The following is a 19164-nucleotide window of genomic DNA, read 5'->3' on the forward strand; positions in this document are numbered from 1 at the left end:
GGAAAGACAGTTGAACTCAGCAGGATTGCTCATTTGTCTAAGGTTACATGTGTGAGTATGTGGAATTGATCACTAGAGCCACAGAGTGCAAAGCTAATTGTGACTCTGTGCATTAAAAAGGCAGATTGCTAATTATGATACTCAGCATCTCAGTATCTGTGAAAGAACTTTAGATTTCATTTTAATATTTATTATTACATAACAAAATTATTGTGTAATTAATAGTCATTATCTATTTATTATTTTTGTTATTATTATTTTAGTATATGTCAAAACAAATCAGATTTAGAAAATTTAGGAAAACATTCTGTGAGGGTGGTGAGGTTGACAGAGGTTGCCCAGAGAAGCTGTGGCTGCCCCCTCCCTGGCAGTGCTCAAGGCCAGGCTGGACACAGGGGCTTGGAGCAACCTGCTCTAGTGGAAGGTGTCCCTGCCCATGGCAGGGAGTTGGAACTGGGTGAGCTTTAAGGTCCCTTCCAACCCAAACCATTCTGTGATTGGATGAACTTGAATGAAGCAACTGCAGTAATGCAGAACTGCCAGTGAACTTGCTATGGAGCCATTCATTTGTAGTTTTCTGACTTCAGCAGCCTTAAATCTAACCTTAATGTGTTTGTGTGCCACCATGAGGCACCCTGTTTGTGACAGAACTTCCCTGTGCTCTCTGAAGATCTGTGCTTGGATGCTTGTTAAGAGTTATCTCACTGGGGTGTGATTTCTTCAGAGTTTTCCCAGAAGGATTTCTTTCAAATCCTTTGTTTCAGGGTCAGTGTGCAGTGTGGGACGCCAGTTTGTCCTTTGAAACAACAATCCAGAAGCACCTTTCAGGTATATTTTAGCAGGGTGTGGAAAACCAGTATGATGCTCAAAGACTATTCAGCATGTTTAGTGCTGGAAGGGGCAGGCATCCAGAGGAGTTGTTACTGGCTGCAATGAGAAGCACAAAGTATCTTTCGCTGAGTCTTCCTATGTTGTTGTTTAACTCCAGGTTTACACAGGGCAATCAGCTCCACTTCTTTATCAGATACTAATTAGTGTCTGTTCATATTTTTTCATCTTTGGAGGGAGGTTGTAACCTGATCCTTAACAACTCGAAATAACCAAGTTTTTAATAGATTTCATACGGGCAAACCACTATAGAACTGCGTATCTATTCCCTGAGCTGTTATCGTGGGGAAGGAGAGAAAACAGCCATAGAAAATCATGCTCAGTTTGTCAAGGTATGTTTATGGTAAATGCTAATTTAGCTAAGCATTATTAGTTTTTAGGTTTGCATAAAATTATTAAATCAGGAAGTATAATGGCATAATCTTCAAAAGTAACTATCCTGTAACAGGACCTTGTTTTCCAGATCTATGTGTATTTCTTTTTAACATGTGAAAAGTGGTAGTTTGAGATGTGACTAAGATTAGAAGAGATGAGGTATGCACGTCTCTAATACTTTATTCAGAGGAATATTTAGCATTAGAGTCAAGATTTAAAGGTTAAGTACACATTTTTTAAGTGAAATTATTAAAGCAAAGCACTAATATTAAATCATAATGTTTTCAGAGGTTATTTTGGATATAAAGAAATTGGCATAAGATGGTTTTGAAGTTTACAGGCAGTTATTTCACAAATAGACATTTTCTTTTCCACTAATTCTTCTCTCTCTGACCTCTCGTACTCAATCGTTTATAAGAGTTGCAATTTAGCAGTGGCTGTAAGAAGATATTTGAACTGGTCTCCTCATTCCACCCTATAAGAAGATTTTTTTTTTCTTCTAGTATGGCTGTTCTAAGTATTGGATCCATTTAGTGTTAATGGCACTTGAGAACAAAGATGGTATTCTTAAGGTGCATGAGAGCTGACGCTTCAAACTTTGTGCTCTTGTGAGTCACCCCTTGGGTGACATGGTCTAATGTGAGGTGTCCCTGCCTGTGGCAGGGGGATTGGAACTGGGTGGTCCTTTCCAGCCCTAACTATTCTATGATTCTGTGTTCGATTGACCCTAACTGGAAACTGTACTGGGCAAAAGGAATTTTAAATACAGTTTAATGTAAGGATGTGTTTGAAGTTTTTGTCTAAATGTTTCTGTGTTTGTGCCAGTTGTATGGTGGCATTAGAAAGGCTGTTGGATTTGCATGGAATAGTTAAAGGCAGTGTGTTCTTGTTAATGGCATTACACCATGCTTTTCTTTAGCAGCTCGCTGCAATTTAGGATGCAGATCACTGCAGTTGAAATAGGCTTCCCAAAGATCCCTTCTTGAAGCTCTGTGAGTTACTGTACCATGGTGAGGACACATATCTATGGGTAGACAGGTATGTAGACATTTCCATAATCCAGATGTGTATGGGCTGTTATTGTCATCTGGCCTTGGCCTTCCAGAGTCGTCATTCTCTGTGGGATGAGTGTCCAGACTCCCTGGTCCCTGGCAGGATGTGGTACACAGGACTCATACAGAGAGGGATAGGAGGCTGTACTGCTGCCCAGGGGCTGCTGTAGTCCTGCCAGAACCTGCTGACAACAGCGCCGTGATGGATGTTAGGCTGAGCTCTGTCATTCCTCGCATGCATTAAAAGACAGAAGATCAAATTGCTGTGAAGTTGCAGGGAGGTGTGGATTTCATTGATCTATGCATGTGTGCACTTTGCACACCAATAAAGCCCCTCTTCTTTCTGTCTGCAGCACCATGTCATGCTTTAGCCCACTTGCTGCTGGCGCAGAGGCTGTGGCAGATTCCTGCCTCTTCCCCAGGACCCTGCAGAGATGTCTCTGGGCAGAGCTGGGGGACATGTGTCCTGTTTGCAGATGATGATGGTGGAGGGGAAAAGGAGAGCACAAATGCATTTCTTTTCCTGTCATCCTATTTCTCTGGTGTCTCCAGCATAAGAAGGACTTGTTGGAGCAAGTCCAGAGGAGGCCACAGGGATGATCAGGGGCTGGAGCACCTCCCGTATGAAGACAGGCTGAGAAAATTGGGGCTGTTCAGCCTGGAGAAGAGAAGGCTGCGTGGAGACCCCAGAGTTTCTAATACCCGAAGGGGGCCTACAAGGGTACTGGAGAGGGGCTCTTAATCAGGGACTGTAGTGACAGGAGAAGGGGTGATGGGTTTAAACTTAAACAGGGGAAATTCAGATTAAATATAAGGAAGAAATTCTTCCCTGTGAGGGTGCTGAGGCCCTAGTGCAGGGTGCCCAGAGAAGCTGTGGCTGCCCCATCCCTGGCAGTGTTCAAGGCCAAGCTGGACAGAGGGGCTTGGAGCAACCTGCTCTAGTGGAAAGTGTCCCTGCCCATGGCAGGGTTTGGAGCTGGATGAGCTTTAAGTTCCCTTCCAACCCAGACCAGTCTGGGATTCTATACCTGAGCTTTGGTGCCCTCAGTGCCTTGACCTGAAAAATAAGCAGCTTTTCAGTTGAATATAAGTTCTTGCAAAGTCTAGAAGCCACTGGTACTTCTAAAAGTCCACTTAGTCCTGGCAGTAATGTTCTTAGAAGTCTGGAAATTGGTAGTTTTATTAGTCTTTGACACACACACACACAAAAGTTATTTCACGGAATAGAGAATTAATACTGCAGTGAGTTACTCTTTCTCAGGAAAGCAGCAGTGGCTGGCCAGAGTTTTCCCCAGAGCTGTTTGTGGATGGTTTGGTGTTTCAACAGTTCCTCTTCTCTGAGGGAACCAAAGGCATCATGGAAATATTGTTCAAAACCTTTCATCAAAACACTCCTACTGAGCACTGGCATTCCTGTGATAGCTGTAATGCAATCATTAACTCACTGCTGTGGTACTGGAAACTGTTTTCTGAGCAGGACAGGCTCATTCTGGTCTGGTTTTCGCTTTGTGCCTGTCCTGATCAGCCCAGACAGAAAAACAGACCCACATCAGTTACTGAGGTGTGCACAATAGTTTTTGCCGTGGTGGCCATAATTTCTGTGTCCTTATGCTTTACTGTCTGTGAACAGCCACTGGTACCAGAGCTGCAGTTATTGTACATAGGTGGGAAGCTGACTGCAAGCTGGTGGCCTTGGGGCTGGGAGCTGTGGTATTCAGTACTGCTAACCCGTTCTCAACCAGGTGTGGCAGATGAGGCTGAAAAGGCTGCTGCTGTAAGCAGGGGGAGAGAGGGTTTGGAGGAGGTTGTTCTCTGGTATTAATGCTTTCCATGTATTGCCCAAACAGGAGCACATTTCTCAGTACCTGCAGTTTGTCTCTGGGAGCAATCTTGTTGAAACTTAATAATAAAGCCCGGGGAAACTAACTTCACTTGTAAGGAAGTCTTCCAAAACCTGTATTGGAGCCAAGGGATCAGCAGTGTAACAAGTTGTTAATCTCCTGTTTTTTGGATGTTCTTAGCTTGTGTTATGCCAGAAGACTCCATGTGTGCCATGGCTCATGAATTCCTATCAAAGCCACATTAAAAAAACCCAACCTGCCCCACAACTCTCAGCCTGTGCAGTTAATGGACATTAAAAGAAACAATTTATACTTGGAGAAAGTTGTAGAGAATGCATGACTTCACCTTTCTTAACAGCTCTCTCCAAACTTTTTGCCCAAGCACTTTTCAGAGTGGATTTGGTGTTTTTTCCTGGTAGCTCTTCAGATCCTTGACCCTAGGTCAGGTCTCTCCTACAGAAATCCATTTGGGAAAGTCCAAATTGCAATGGAAAATCCCAGATATTTCCTTTGGTAGCTCTCCTTTGGGACTAATGGTTCTCAGTCTCATGGAGGTGATTCAGGAGCTCATCTCCATCCCAGTGATGTTTTTACTTTTAAGCACATCCCCTTTTGGCTGGTTAGCTCAGAATGGCATTTGTCCCTGTGGTGGAGTGTTGTAGACAGTGAAGGAAAAGGAATTACTGGCATATGCTGTGCAAACAGTGTGCAAGCCTAAAGCAATACTGAATTCCAAGGGGATTTCCTCTTCCAGTTTAAAAAGGACTGTGTCTTCTCAATACTATGTTCTCACACCCTTGGGAAAAACATGTGACAATACATAAACCAAAACTGGGGAGAGGGGACATACTGTTGGCCAATTCATGATGGGAAGCTAGGGGTTCATGTAAAACATCCTTGGTGGTATGAGAAGAACCCAACCTATTTCCAATTGGAATTTGTCATTTGTCCTTACCAGAATTCTAATATTTTTGGGACATAAAGTTACTCCACTGTGTAGGCTTTAAGGCCAGGCAGGGGCTTTCAGAGGACATCTCAGAGTTAGGCTTAATTAGGTAAGTTTCAAGGGTTTTAAGATCTTTATTGGGGGATAGGGGAGGAGGAAGATTCCAGTCAGTGATTGGTAGGGAATCCTAGAGTGGTTTGGGTTGGAAGGGCCCTTAAAGCTCATCCAGTTCCAGCCCCTGCCACAGGCAGTGACACCTTCCACTAGAGCAGGGTGCTCCAAGCCCCTGTGTCCAACTTGGCTTTGAACACTGCCAGGGATGGGGCAGCCACAGCTTCTCTGGGTACCCTGTGCCAGCGCCTCAGCACCCTCACAGGGAAGAACTTCTGCTTAATGTCTCATCTCAGTCTCCCATCTGTCAATTTAAAGCAATTCCCCCTTGTTCTGTCACTACGGTTCTTGTCAAAAGCCCCTCTCCAGGTTTCTTGCAGCACCCTTAGGCACTGGAGCTGCTCGAAGGTCTCCCCTTCAGGAGCCTTCTCTTCTCCAGGCTGAACCAGTCCAGCTCTCTCAGCCTGGCTCCAGAGCAGAGCTGCTCCAGCCCTCGTAAAATCTCCGTGGCCTACTCTGGAAATGCTTCGTTATTTCGAAGCTTTAGGTGCAATGGAACTGAGGAAGTTGTTTTTCCATTATCACAAAGGGAAGCAATACCAGTTAAGCCGAGGCCTGCAGCAGAAACAGTTACTGGAAATGTTTTCATGTTACTTAATACCTTGACATGCATTATTCAACTTGTGTAATGTCAGCTGGGGTGGAGCAGGGAGGAATGGCTTTGCAGAAGAATTTGTTTGCTCCCCCTGGAATATTTTCCTGTTGATAGCTACCTTCTCTGGCAATAAGGTACATTCCAGGAATAATTAAAAAGAAAGAAACCACTCTTCAGCCACATCTTTATGAACTTCTGGAATGTGCTGTCTTGCAGAGTGACCTAACCTTGTCCAGATGGCTAGCCCTTCTCTGAGCAGTGATATCCTGCCAGCCTTTCTTCATTGTAGAACAGAATGGAAGCAAAAGCCATCTATGAGCCCCCTGCAGCAGGACAGCTACAGTAAATGGTAGAACCATTTAAATTGGATGCAGTTCTCAGGGGCATATGCAGCAAACACTCTTCTGAGCAAGCTGCTTAAGCACATGCTTCAGTTTTCCTGATGTGACTAAAGGACTTTCTGAACTGCAGCCAAAAGGGCTGTGTGTTGGGAAAAAGGCAAGAAGAGTTTGACTGTTCATATTAGCAATGTCACAGCGATACAGCAGAAGAGATTGGAGGCAGAGACAGATTGTGAAGCGTGAAGTTAAGCTGGCATCTCTCTGCTTCCCTCTGTGTTTACTTAGCATCCTCACAGACAGTAATTTCATGATTCACCTGCCGAATGATTTGTTTCGCTGACAAAGCTGTGATAAATAGAGACTTGGCATCATTTCCATAGTTGTTGGATCTAAAGGCATATGAGTCATATAAATGAGGCTTTCAGACTTGTTGTGATAGATTGCCAGACAGAGTGGGTGAAATGCACACATATTTTGATCTGGGTAATCAATAGCTGAAAACATTGTTGTAAAAAGCAACTTAGCACGAAGTCTGGAGTTTCCAAATCAGTAAGGCAGGATTAATTTGTTAGTTTTGAAAGTAAGCATAACAATAAGAATACACTTATCCTCACATGCCCCAACTGATCTTCTTTTGGCGTCTACCCAGGTTTTGTAATGTTAGCTGTTGTGGACCGAAAACTGAAGATGATGCATGTGTAGCTCCAAGAAACTGCTTAAAATGTAGTTCCTAGAAATAACACAAGTCTTCCTGATTCAGGATTCAACCCAAGGTTGTGCTGAGTGTTGTGAGATGTGCTAGTACTGTAGATGCACTACTAGAATGCCTCCTGCATTGGCTGCGCACTTTCTGGATGCTTGTCTGAAATGTGTCAGAATGCTGTTTTTTCTGAGGCTGGGACTCAGGGCTCCTGATCATGTGAAGTGAAATTAATAGAGCTGTGAGAGAAAGTGTTTCTGATTGTTTCAGCAGAGCAATGAATATTCTTGATTCTCACTGATTTCAGTGTGTCTTGGTGACTCTGCACTGATCTTAGTGTAGGATAAGAGTTGTGTAACAAAAGGACATTGGTATGATTAGATGTTCATGAATTAGTATTAGAGAAGTTTCTAGAAATTTGAAGCATCCTTAATAAGAAATCTATAAATGCCTTTGGAATGCCTGTCTGCTAGATATATGTATTTTTTATAGTCCTTTTAAAAATAGGAACTCATAAATAGTATTAAAATTGTAGCACACTCACCACAGGGAAGAAGTTAAAATCTGAGATTTTTAAATAAGGAATCCAAAATTAAAGTCCATTTGTAGCTAAGAATTGGTATTTTCAGAGGAGTGATGTTGCATGTAGTCTTGTTTTTCTTGTACTTGCTGATTTTTAACATTTTGCATGAACTTTTTCAGTTTGCCCTATATGTAGGTGTAGACAGATATGGATAGTACCTTTCTAGTAGTGTGTAATAATCGAGGTTGAAGTTATCCTGGTTTTCTATGGGCTAGCGAAGTGTTAATGAAGTATTTCTGTTTTATGGTAGCAGTAATACATCACATTTGCTTTTATCTCTTTCTTTGGTTGGCACATGATATATAACTTGGGCAAGATAAAGAAAGATCTGTTTTTGAGCAAGTCTTTCATGGTCCACAAATGGCACATGACTAAATTCAGAGTGATGTTCCCGTGTACTGAAGGTCACTAAACGTATTTGACTCACAGGGTAACTACGTCCGTGTAATCTGGGGGCTAAAGACTCTGTGTTTTCTGTCTTACAGTGGTTCTATGCACAATGAAGTCTTACTAACTGTGACTTACACCACTGTGACTGAACAATGAACTTCTCTAAGCAAACTTGACATAGCATCAGTTGAAAGTCTTCTGTAAGGCCAAAATGAGAAATAACAGCATATTTCATATCTATAGTAATTAAAAGATGTGATAGACTCAGTATTATTCATGGTCATTATGAATTTTCATGGTTATATCTGTTCTGTGACCAGAATAAGACAGAAAGGCTAACTGGAAGATAAATATGTAAAGAAGGTGGGAGAGAGATGGGCTTCTTTGAATCATTTGAATTCCAGTTCCTGTAATGAATCCCTTCTTAGTCATTGCCTCTGGCTGAGAATAGTAATATACCATTAACCCAAGAGATGTAAAACTGCTGCGCTGTGCTTGGAAGGGTGTCAGAAACTCCTCTGGTAAGGATGAGAAGGTCTTTTATTGCCTTTTTCAATTGCTGGATAGCCTAATCCTAGTAAGCATTATAACAAAATGGAACTACTGAAGTAATTGTGAAGCCTGATGTTTGACTTTCATAATGAACATATGGCAAAGATGAACTGCTAATAGAGCTGTATCAAGGCAGGTACAGCAGCTGTTACACTGGAAGTGCTAACACATTGCAACCTGCTGGACATTGAAGCCTATTTTTAGCAAAAGAATAAATAAGCCGGCTGTGCCCTACTTTTTGTCAAAATGTGTCATGGGATCTTTATATTTGATTAGAAAAGTCAGCAGAAATAACACAGGGGAACTCAGTGCCTCATCTGAAACCTGGCAATTCTGACAATCCAGTGCTGCTTTCTATTACACAAATATGTTAATGCTGGGTATGAGGTGAAGTCCATAAATTGGGCAGCAGAGGTAACAGCTGGTGGGAGATTTGGCTATGTGGTGTGTGAGATTACATGTGGGCACAAGTCCTGGTTCTATTAGGCACTGGCTATTCAAGATGTTTTTGATGAAAAAATTATTTTGTAGTCATGAATAGAACTGGTTTTGCAAAATCTGTGTTAAGAAACTGGAAAAGTTTTAGCTGTGCAGAGATATTATACAGTACAATACAATGATGTACCTTCTAGGTGTAGGTTTACATCGCAGGGTAGGAGAGTTCTGTTCCCAACTCTTACTGCACACTTGCAGCCTCAGTACAGAGGGACTCTCCAATCCCCCAGTCCCAGGTTTAGGGAGCCAGAGAAGCGGTCATACTCTGCAGGATAACTTACAAAGCCAGAGCTCCAGAAGGAGAGATTTGGTGCATTAGGGCCTCTCTCCGATTTGGACCTACTCATGCAGCTTGCCTGGGTGGCCAAAAGGGGAAGGAACTGAGCCCACTCATTCACAGCAGGGCTCTGTCTGCCCTGACGTGTGAATCAGCTGACCTGCTGCCACTTCTGGTGTGTTACAGAGTCAATGGAAGGTCAGGGAGCTTGAGTTCCTCCAGCCTTCTCTTTCAAGTGGCTTTACATCATTGAAGTTAGGCTTAAAACTTTAGGATGAGAGGCCTCTGACTGTAGGAGAGTGGAAGAGTGAAATGCCAGGATGCTGAATATTTGGGTATCAATGCTGCTGGCTATTTGAGGTGCTGCTGTAGGTAAGAGGATGGTTTGCCTTTCTGGCTTCCATACATATGCTGTAAGTTCTCAGAGAACTTTTCCACTGAATTTTACATGTATTAAATAACTTGGTTTAGGAAAGCACTGTTAAAAGCTGCTTGTTCTTGCTGCAGGCTGTAGCTTCATTAGCCGAATTCAGCATCTGTTTTGTCTGACATCTGCATTTGCAGTCTGGTACTGAATGTCACTCAGTCCATTATTTGCTGCTGCCTCCCCCTTCACTGGAGTCAGTGTGAGAAACAAAGAGAAGCTTATTATAGATGTACATGCTGGTGTAAAGGCAGGCAAGGAGAGCAGCATGCTGTACAGAACCACCTTTGAAGGGACTGTTACTCTTCTGAAATTGAGTGTGTTCTGCTGAGTTTTTCACCATGCTGTTATCAGTGCATCCTGAGAGGCCCTAATGGCAATGGCCAGCTTTGATTTCAAAGATTGGTCTAACATCTGCAGATATGGGGACGGTCCAATCCATCAGGCCAGCTTTTATTTATCAGCTGAGACTGTTACAATATCTGGATCATACTATCCACGTACTGTATCTTCTCTATCATATCATTTACTTTTAGTGTACGAAATTCCTTGGGAATATCAGTATTTGCTTTTTGGGAGATTAAATATAGATTTCAATGGTTAAACCTGGTTCTTGTGACTTTTTTCCAAACACATGGCTTGAAAGACTCACACCAAAATTATCTACTTGCTGCTTAACAACGCTTAAATTCCAGGGACTAAAGAGAGGTTCTGTCCCCCAAAATGGTAGCAACCTACTACCTCAGGTAACAGGGGACATGTTTTTCTAGTGTAGATGAAGGGATTTAAAATGGGGCATGAAAGTTGTTTTTTTTTAATTCCAGGTAAGCTATTTTTTGGATGTTATAATTCAAACTGGCTTTTTTGTAGTGACTACTGAGGAGACTGTCATGTTATTTTTTCATACACAAGATGTTCTAAAGCCTTTTATTTGGCAGCATGCTGACAAAGGAATGACCATGCAGTGTAGAATGACCATTATTCTGCCTACCATTGCTCACATAGTTTTGAATATAACTTATTTTTTATTATCATTTTTAAGAAAAGAAATATTCATGAGAGATTCTCATGGTATTCTGTATTCACCACAAAACATTCCTCATCAGCTACACAAAGCTGATTTGAAGATGTTGCCATTGTATCCCAATATCGGGCACTAGCAAGTTGCTATGAGCATTTAAGTCTTGTGAGCAAATATTTCTAATACTCAGCTGTGTTCTGGATTGTTGTCCTTTATTATTTACTAGCTTGAATGTTTTTCAGACCAGCTTTTTCTGCGTTAGGCCAAACATCCTTCACATGGCATTTCCACTTAGATTTTCTTTCTCCCTCCATCCGGGTCCGCTGCCACAGCTCTGTGATGTCCATAGATGCACAGATGACTTGTGTGTTAGCTCCTTCCTTCTGAGCACTCCAGTGACACGGTGCTAAAATAAAGTACACCCAGAATGCTGAAAATGACCCATTTTCAAGTGACCAAGAGTGTGCCCTAGGTGTACAGCTGTTTCACATGCAGACATGACTCAGATACAGCCTTTTTCGACAAAACTCTTGTTATTCTGACAACACATGTAACAATAGCCTGGGGGGCGGGGGGCGGAGAATATGTAGTGGAACATTGGTTGTTTTGTGAAGGGGGGTGGGAAGAGAATCTAAAGGTAAGGAAATTGAAAATTAAAATTACAGTTAAAGCCTTGTTTTTTTTTTCCATTGCCACATGAGGGTATAAGAAAGTTTCTTTAAGATGTTTCAAGATGAGTTCCTTATTCATACTGCACACACCGTCTGTAACTCCATGTGTGATAAGAGCACGAATAGCATGCAAGTTGATTGACTATCACCTGAAATACGTTGATAAGTACTGATTGAGATCTCTTTGCTCCTACTGCTAAATACTGATATTGTATTTGGAGGCATTAAAACACAGAATGGAGAAGAAATTTGAAGTCAGTGATTACAGTCCTACAGAAAAACTCTGTGTGGGCAGATTTCATTAAATGCTATTCATAGATACAGCAGAAATAGTCTATAGAAGACAATTTTTAAGTGCTTGGGGCTTTACACCTGATAGATACTCTAAGGCACTGTTATTAAATAGAGTAGATGGCAGTGCAATAGATAGATTTCCTTTTTAAGTTTCTGGATTGTAGCCCTCAGCTCAGTCTAGTAAATCACCCACATAGTTGACTTACGCTTTACAAAGTCCGCATTGGGTCCTGTAGAACAACAACCTCAAGTTGCAAGATCCAGAGCCAGTAGCTCTTCTCTAAAAAACACATTAGCTATTGTTTCCAGGTACAAACCCATTTGTCATCAGTGAGGCCAACTAGCAAGCCACGATGTGAATACCTAGGCAAGACTATATGGATATTTAATGTCAAACCCACAATTATTAGAATGGTTTGAAAATGGGACGTTTCTGCACTGCTGAATTTCATTAATACCCTATTTTTCAGAAATGTATTTCAGTAACAATGTAAACTTTAAACAAGAGTCAATGTGTTGAACTAAACTTCATTATATAGAACACAATCCATAGAAATGATGTCTTTGTATGATCTGTACAAACAAGATCATAAACAAGTTTCATTTGAAAACTATTGGCTCTTGCTTCCAGGAAGAAGGGAAGTCAAGTGAAGTTACCACAGCGGTATGAAGCAGCAGCAAGACATTCAGAAACAGTGCCTGTGGTACTGAGTGGCCTCAGAAGAACTGGTTAAAAGCAGGAAGGGGAACTGTTAGTTGGTGCACACAACTAGACGGGCTGTGAAGGCGACTGACACACGGTAGGCAAGGCTTCTTATTAACTTCTGCCCTTCCACTGAGATTCACCTAGATGCTGTGTTGTGTGCTCACTCTTAGTGCAAAGAGTGCTGAAAAGAGTGGATAGATCATTGTCCTTCCCATAAACTTCCAGTCAGTCCTTGTTGTAGTGTGTTGGTTTGTTTGTAACAAACACGTAAACATCCCTTAGATGTTTTCTAACAAAGATTTAATGAAGTTTTAGTGCCTTGAGAATCGGGAAGTGAGCTTGATGAGGAAGTAGATTGTCCATCTTTCTATTGTCAGAACTGGAATAACTGGGAAAATGAGCAGAGTGAAATAGAGAAGACTAGTAATACAGCTTGATTATTAGCATAGGGATGTTAAAGTATGCATAATATGATCATACTCTTTGAATGTGGACAGGGATATGCTATGCCTCGCCCTATTTTCATTAAAGGCAGTAGGAATATTTCTGCTGATTTCAGTGGGTGGGGACGGTGCTAGCTGCATGCAAAACCAAACTGTTTCATTACTGGTTACATTCTACATTGTGTTTCTTTGATTGCTTCTTTGAAAAAGCCACCCATTTTTTACACATACCCGTTTCAATGCAATTATTCCTAACAGCTCAGCACCAAGGCTCTTAAAATGAGTCTGTATCACGGAAATCATTGGCAAGGAAATAAGCTGCTCTAATGAGGTCTTCCCTGCTGATTTCCAAAAGCCACTTAGCGAAGTGGCTCTTTGATGAGCCTTTTCCAGCGTGAACAGAACGACTGCCTCTTTCAGTCTCCTAGACCACGCTCAGCCCCCTCTTACCGCTTCAGCCGGGCTGCAGGAGGAGGCGCTGAGGCGCTTACCCCCGCGGTGCCCGGCACTGCGAATGAGGAACGTGGTCCCGGAGCGCTAAAGGAGCGGGTGAAAGCAGATGAGCGGCCGGGGAAACCACGGTCGGTGCTGAGCCCCGCTGGAGCTCGCAAAGGGGGATTCCACCGCTGGCTCCGCGGCCCGGGACTCACCTCCCCAAGGCCGGCTCCGGCCCTCACGGGAAAATGGACCCGGGAGCGCCCAGACGGGGCGGGGACGTGCCGCGCGATTGGCCGGCGCCCGAGGTTTGATACTGAAAGCTGCGAGCGGATTGGTGGCCCGCCTCCAAGGGGGCGGGGCCGGGACCCGCGGGCGAAGCTATCGCCTAGGTAACCCCGGCACCGGGGCCGTGCGCTCGGAGGACGTAGCAGCGCGGCGCGGCCGCTGCCGGTGGCGGCGTGAGGGAGCAGGCTCCCCGCTAGCGCCAGGGCCGCCGCGCTGGCTGCGGGCGGCGGGGGAGACGGCGGCGGCCGCTGCTGCACGGGCAGGTGGGTGCGCGACGGCAGGCGGGCGGGCGCCGCGCTCTGAAGGGGACGGGACGGGACGGGACGGGACGGGACGGGACGGGACGGAGCGGCGGGACACCCGCGGGCGGGCAGGTCTGCTTGGCCGGGAGGGCGAGGTGCGGCGGGGCTTCCCCTCGGCTTGTTTCGGTGCCTCCCCGCCCCGCGGCGCCGAGCTCCGCAGGAAGAGGGAGAGCGCTTCTCGGCTGCCGCCCGTTGCGACACGGGGGTTGCTCAACCCGGACGGGAGGCGCTGCCCTCTTCCCGGCGCGGGGGCAGGTTTCGGCCGGCGGCTGCGGCCGTTTGTCAGCAGTCGTGGGGAGCGCGGGGCCGCCCTTTGTGCGTTGCGCAGCGGGAAGCGACGGTTAACGGCCGCCGCAACAAGTGGGAGCGGGCGACGGGGGGTGAGGGGTTGGGCAGCGGAGGAGCCCGCCCTCACGGCCCTTGGCCATCGCTTTGTGGTCTTTAAGGGGCGTTCAGGTTATTCGATGCCCCCGGCTGTTTCCAGCTGAGTTTCCGAGCGCTGTTTCCGTCCTGAACCGCAGGAATCTGTGTGGAAAAAGTGGTGTTTGTGTGTTTGCAGTTGGCTGCTTGTTCCGTGTGCAGCCCGCGGGGCGTGGAACGCGGGGTGACCGCTTTGGCCCTGTGGTGCCATCGGGTAGTTTCTCAACAGGCAGCAAAGCTCTCCCATAGATGAGGGCTTGTTTCTGTGTAAGGGACTAATGCGTATTAAAAGTTCCTGAAGGAGAAGGGGAGAACTTCATGTCATAATGGCCTGTCCAGCATCAGTGTGTGTGTTGCTGGGTACCTTCTAAAATCCAGAAAGCTTAGTGGGGCTTTTTTTGCCAGAACTTTAAGCATTTACACTTTCCCTGTCATCAGATACATCGATGCGTTTTGTTTGTTTGAAATTGGCATTGTAGCCAAAGTAAGTGTTCTGTATTCTCTAAGTCAGTGCTGCTATTACACTGTTGATATTGGGAATTATTCAGGCTTTGTAAACTCCTGACACTGAGGATTGCTAGGAACCCCAGTCACACGTTATTTATGTTTTCAGGCCTGTAGTTCAGGGTTCAAGGTTACGTGAGTACATGAAGGGTATCACAGAAATTTGACTGGCCTGTGGTCTGTGGCATTAGCTAAGAGACCCCTACAACTACAGGTCTTCAAAGATCAATTAAAAGGTGAAGTAAAACATTATGACACACTTGCTCTTAGGAAAATTGCATATAGAGAAACACTGGACACGCAGATGCTTGGCAAAGGGTTGTGTAGTGGAATGCATTAAGGTGTCTGGGGAATCAATCAGCAGATCACTTGGACACTTCGATCTGGAGGCTTTAGTTCAGTCTGGTGATGGTTTTCCAGGCTTTGGAAGTTTCATGCTAGTGAGCAGTGCTTTTCAGAAGAGTGAAAGAAAGAAAAGGATTATTGGACAGAAACTGTTGGGTAACTGGTTTTCTTTTGCCTTTTTATAAAGGCCTATCAGGGATATCAATAGCATCAAGACTGTTTTGTTATGGATTGACTGGGAAATGTGTTTGAGTGGAGGTTCAGCCTGGAGTTGAGTATTCTTTAAGAGTCTTTTAAAAAGGAACTTCCTCCGTATATGGTCTTCAAGTATTTTTGTTGATGCCTGTTTAAATATCTGCTTTTCTTGAATAAAAATCACTTCCGTTAAGCCAGGTTTCACTTCCTTGGAATATCTGATGTCATACACTTGCTAGTTCTCCAATTGTCTATGGGCCTTTGGCAGAACTCCAAATTCTAGCGTAGGAAAGCCTTAAAAAAAGAAAAAGAAAGGAAAGAAAATCTTTGGTTCTTGTGCTGTAGTAAAGATAGAACGTATCCTGCTCTCCTGCCCGACTTCACTGCTCCTTTCTCTTTCTTGCAAGTTAAACATAGAGTCAGTAGGCTTCTGAAATGTTGTGCATGTTTTAAATAGTTGGCATATGTCTGCAATATGCTCTGTTTCACAAATGTGAAATTTAAACCCCAAATCCTGTGAAAACACAAGCTGCCAGAATGCCATATACAAGAGGAGGGTGCAGGAAGAACACTAACTGGTGTGACTTAGGAGTGGGGTGGAAATGCAAACTGGTGGTGTGTTTCAGTGACCAGAGGCGCAGAGTTCAAGTAGCTGAAGTACTTTTTCATAGGCCTAGGTACACATGGATGCTTTGCTTTTAGCTTTCTAAAAGTTGCCACCAATTAACTTACCTGAAAATCAATATGTGGGTTGCTCGGTTACGGGCTATGGGATTGTATTTAATGCAAAGTCCAGGGAGCTGCTTCTGCTTCAGGTGGACTTTCTGACTTGCTGCTCTTGGCAGCAGCAGACCATGAAGTTCACCCTCTTTCACAGCTGGCAGTTGTTGTGAAAGCCGTGCAGGAGAGAAAAACCTGAAATAAGCATTATTTACAGTTACATAGGAGAATTTGCTTGGTTGGGATTTTTTTAGCGAATGTGTATTTGTACTCGGGTACTCTTGGAGCATGGACACACATAGTGTTCCATACTGCACCTTGCATCTCATTTCATTTGCCTCAGATTATGATGACATTGAATTGTGGAGGGCTAAAACAGCATCAGTGTTAGTGTCTGAGTGCATTAAACAACTTGTTTTGTGGCAGTGTTGTTAATCATCGCAGTCAATCACCATGTGAAAGTTTCAGTATGGTTTGTTTTGATAACTAAATCACATCTGGTGGCAAAAATTATCTTGCATTAGAAATGCAATGTCTTTTAGTAGTTTAGTTTTAGAAATCACGATAGCAACTTTTAAGCTAAAGTTTTGGGTTGGTAAGGTGTATACTTAGGGCTCACAGTTAACAGCAGGTACCAATGTGACGGTTCTGTCAGAAATCACAAAGCAGGGGTTCTGCAAGGTGAAGGTTACATGTATTTATGTAATGCCTGAAGTACCAGTTAGTTTAGGCACAACATTGACTAATCTGTTTTACAGTCGGCCAGTTTTACATGGGTAAATATTTATATCTCAACCTCTGGTGGAACTAAATTCAGGAATGTGGTTCCATTTACATATATTAGAGTGGCAGAGTGAGGTCGTTATGTGCAAATGCTTGTGGATATGTAGCTACCAAAATAATTGAATTTACATATTGGCTTCAGAAGATGAAAGAAACAAATAGTGGCACTGATGTGTCAGAAAAGCTTCCTTTGAGAAGCAGGATTGGAGCAATTATACTGTCTCCCACTAAGAATCCCTTTTTTTTGGGTGGGGAGGGGTATGTATATAGTTTATTTTTTTGGTCTTGGCAGTTCTAGGTAGCCAAAGTTGAATTGTTAGCTACAGAATACAGCCTTTCCTCACTCTAACTGTTTGCACATAGAGGATTCAGGCAGTCTTTGGGTACCATCTTTGCTACTTCCACTTCACTGCTCTGGCTGTAGGGGAGAATGCCCCAAATCTGTTTTAGTTGCATTAAATAGGAGGCAGGCAGGCAGGGAGGGGGGCAGCTGTGAGACTTTCAGTTACTCAGTTTCTTAGAATTGTGAATTAATTGAAGTTGTGAGTAATTTTGTGTCTCTGGAGCTAAATCTACATATGCAAATTATATATTTCTTTTGGGTATTTTAAAAGAGCACAAGACTGATGAGTTCTGTAATTTTTCTCTCGATGCAAAATATACTTAATAAAAACTTGCTACTTAGAGCTTTTTTCTTTTTTTTTTTCTTTCAAAATTGTTGAACTTGCATATGCTTGGTGAGATTGCATTAAATTTTCACTACGAAACTGTATTGTAAAGGGTGCTTTTCTGATTCTAAAATAACTTGCTATTATTTATAGAAGTTATTGTGATGTTTAGAATAGCCTTATGGGTTCTATAACAAAATACCTTTATCAGAGATATCAGCGTCTAGTTTTGTGCTTGTGTAACTTCACTGTACATGTTGTAATACTGAATGGAGTGACTTGACCTGGTGGAATAGGTCTGCTTCTAAAAATAAAGTACATTTAAGAGATGGTGAAGAACTGTGACTATTACACATATAATGGCTAAATAAATACATTCCCCATCCCTTCCATGCCAATTGATTGGGGAAGATATATTCTATAATAGGACACCCCCCCCCCCCCTTGTCCTTGTTGTGGGTTTAATTTTTGGGCCTATGTGTGTTGGTATCTTTCTTCTTTGTGTAAATTCACTGGTAAGAGAGGAGAGGGTTGCAATCCTGTGATTTCCAGTCTCTTTCTGAGACCCAAATGATCAGTGTGTTCTCATGGCTGTCTTTTGGGGTTCACTAGGACAAGGGGGAATGGTTTTAACTTGACAGAGAGGGGAGATTGAGATTAGACATTGGGAAGAAATTCTTCCCTGTGAGGGTGCTGAGGCACTGGCACAGGGTGCCCAGAGAAGCTGTGACTGCCCCATCCCTGGCAGTGTTCAAGGCCAGGTTGGACACAGGGGCTTGGAGCAACCTGCTCTAGTAGAAGGTGTCCCTGCCCATGGCAGGGAGTTGGAACTGGGTGAACTTTAAGGTCCCTTCCAACCCAGACCGGTCCGGGATTCTGTGACTACCAAAGGTTTGGCCTGAAAAGTCTAAGCTTTTCACAATGTGTTTCTGAGGCTTCTGTTCCCAGAATTCTTGGATTCAGAGCAGAAAGCAGAGGCTCTTGTTCATGTGTTAATTTGGAGCGGATGAACATTTTTAGGTGTTGTGGAGTACCTTAGGAACAGCTTGCACTGTTTGCTTTGGCTTTGGGTCATTCCTGTCTTCCCCTTGCCCCCAGGCGCCATATATCCACTGGATTAAAAAAAAAAAAAAAGGACTATGAGAGCATTCAATGGGTTAGTTTATGTACATTTGGAGTTTGTATCAACTCTTTTTGTCAGTTAATAAGAATTAACGAGAATATTGGTGTGTGTTTGCTTTTATGATATAGTACTGTTATGTAGCATTTGCTGGCTTTCAGTGTTTCTTGAAAGCGCTTTGCTGTCTGAATGCAGAGAAGGTGTCTTTAACAAAGCAATGAAATACTTCACAAATAGGCGTAAGACCAGTCAGTTGTTTATGAAAGTTTTTGTGTGGAATGTGCAATAGCTGGCATTCTGTAGGATTGACCTGACATTTTGTAAGAGGCTCACAGTCCTGCTGTCAAGTGGGCTTCTGACAGGTTTAATGTGGAAGACCTGTGTTTGTGTGCAGCTGTAGAGTACTAGAAGCAGTTTAAAAACCAGAGTAGGTAGGTGATATTGTGAAAAGTACCTAGGAAATAGAACAACCAGTAATGTTTGTAGTGCTTTAGGTTCTTGTGGTAGCTATCTATTGAGCAATGTCTTTTTTATCTTGTATAAATAAGGTGCTTGGGAGATGAATTTTGATATAATTGCGTCATTTTATTTCCTAAGAATGAAAGATGATTATTTCAAA

At 43.4% G+C, this 19164-nt stretch overlaps 1 protein-coding gene across 4 annotated transcripts in view; it reads left to right on the forward strand.

The window, feature by feature from the left end:
* PIK3CB (phosphatidylinositol-4,5-bisphosphate 3-kinase catalytic subunit beta) overlaps nt 1–19164 on the forward strand; it is a 106060-nt gene that overhangs the window by 8523 nt on the left and 78373 nt on the right. For 2 of the 4 annotated variants that reach the window (XM_065675443.1, XM_065675447.1), the window contains exon 1: nt 13595–13751. The exons of 1 other annotated variant lie outside the window; for it this stretch is intronic. The gene's annotated coding sequence lies outside the window, so the exon portion shown is untranslated. Of the gene's footprint in view, nt 1–12283; nt 12417–13594; nt 13752–19164 lie in introns of those variants that run through there. One more of the 4 variants, XM_065675445.1, reaches the window with a different exon arrangement.

Source organism: Lathamus discolor, chromosome 3, assembly GCF_037157495.1.
Source record: "Lathamus discolor isolate bLatDis1 chromosome 3, bLatDis1.hap1, whole genome shotgun sequence".
NCBI lineage: Eukaryota > Metazoa > Chordata > Aves > Psittaciformes > Psittacidae > Lathamus > Lathamus discolor.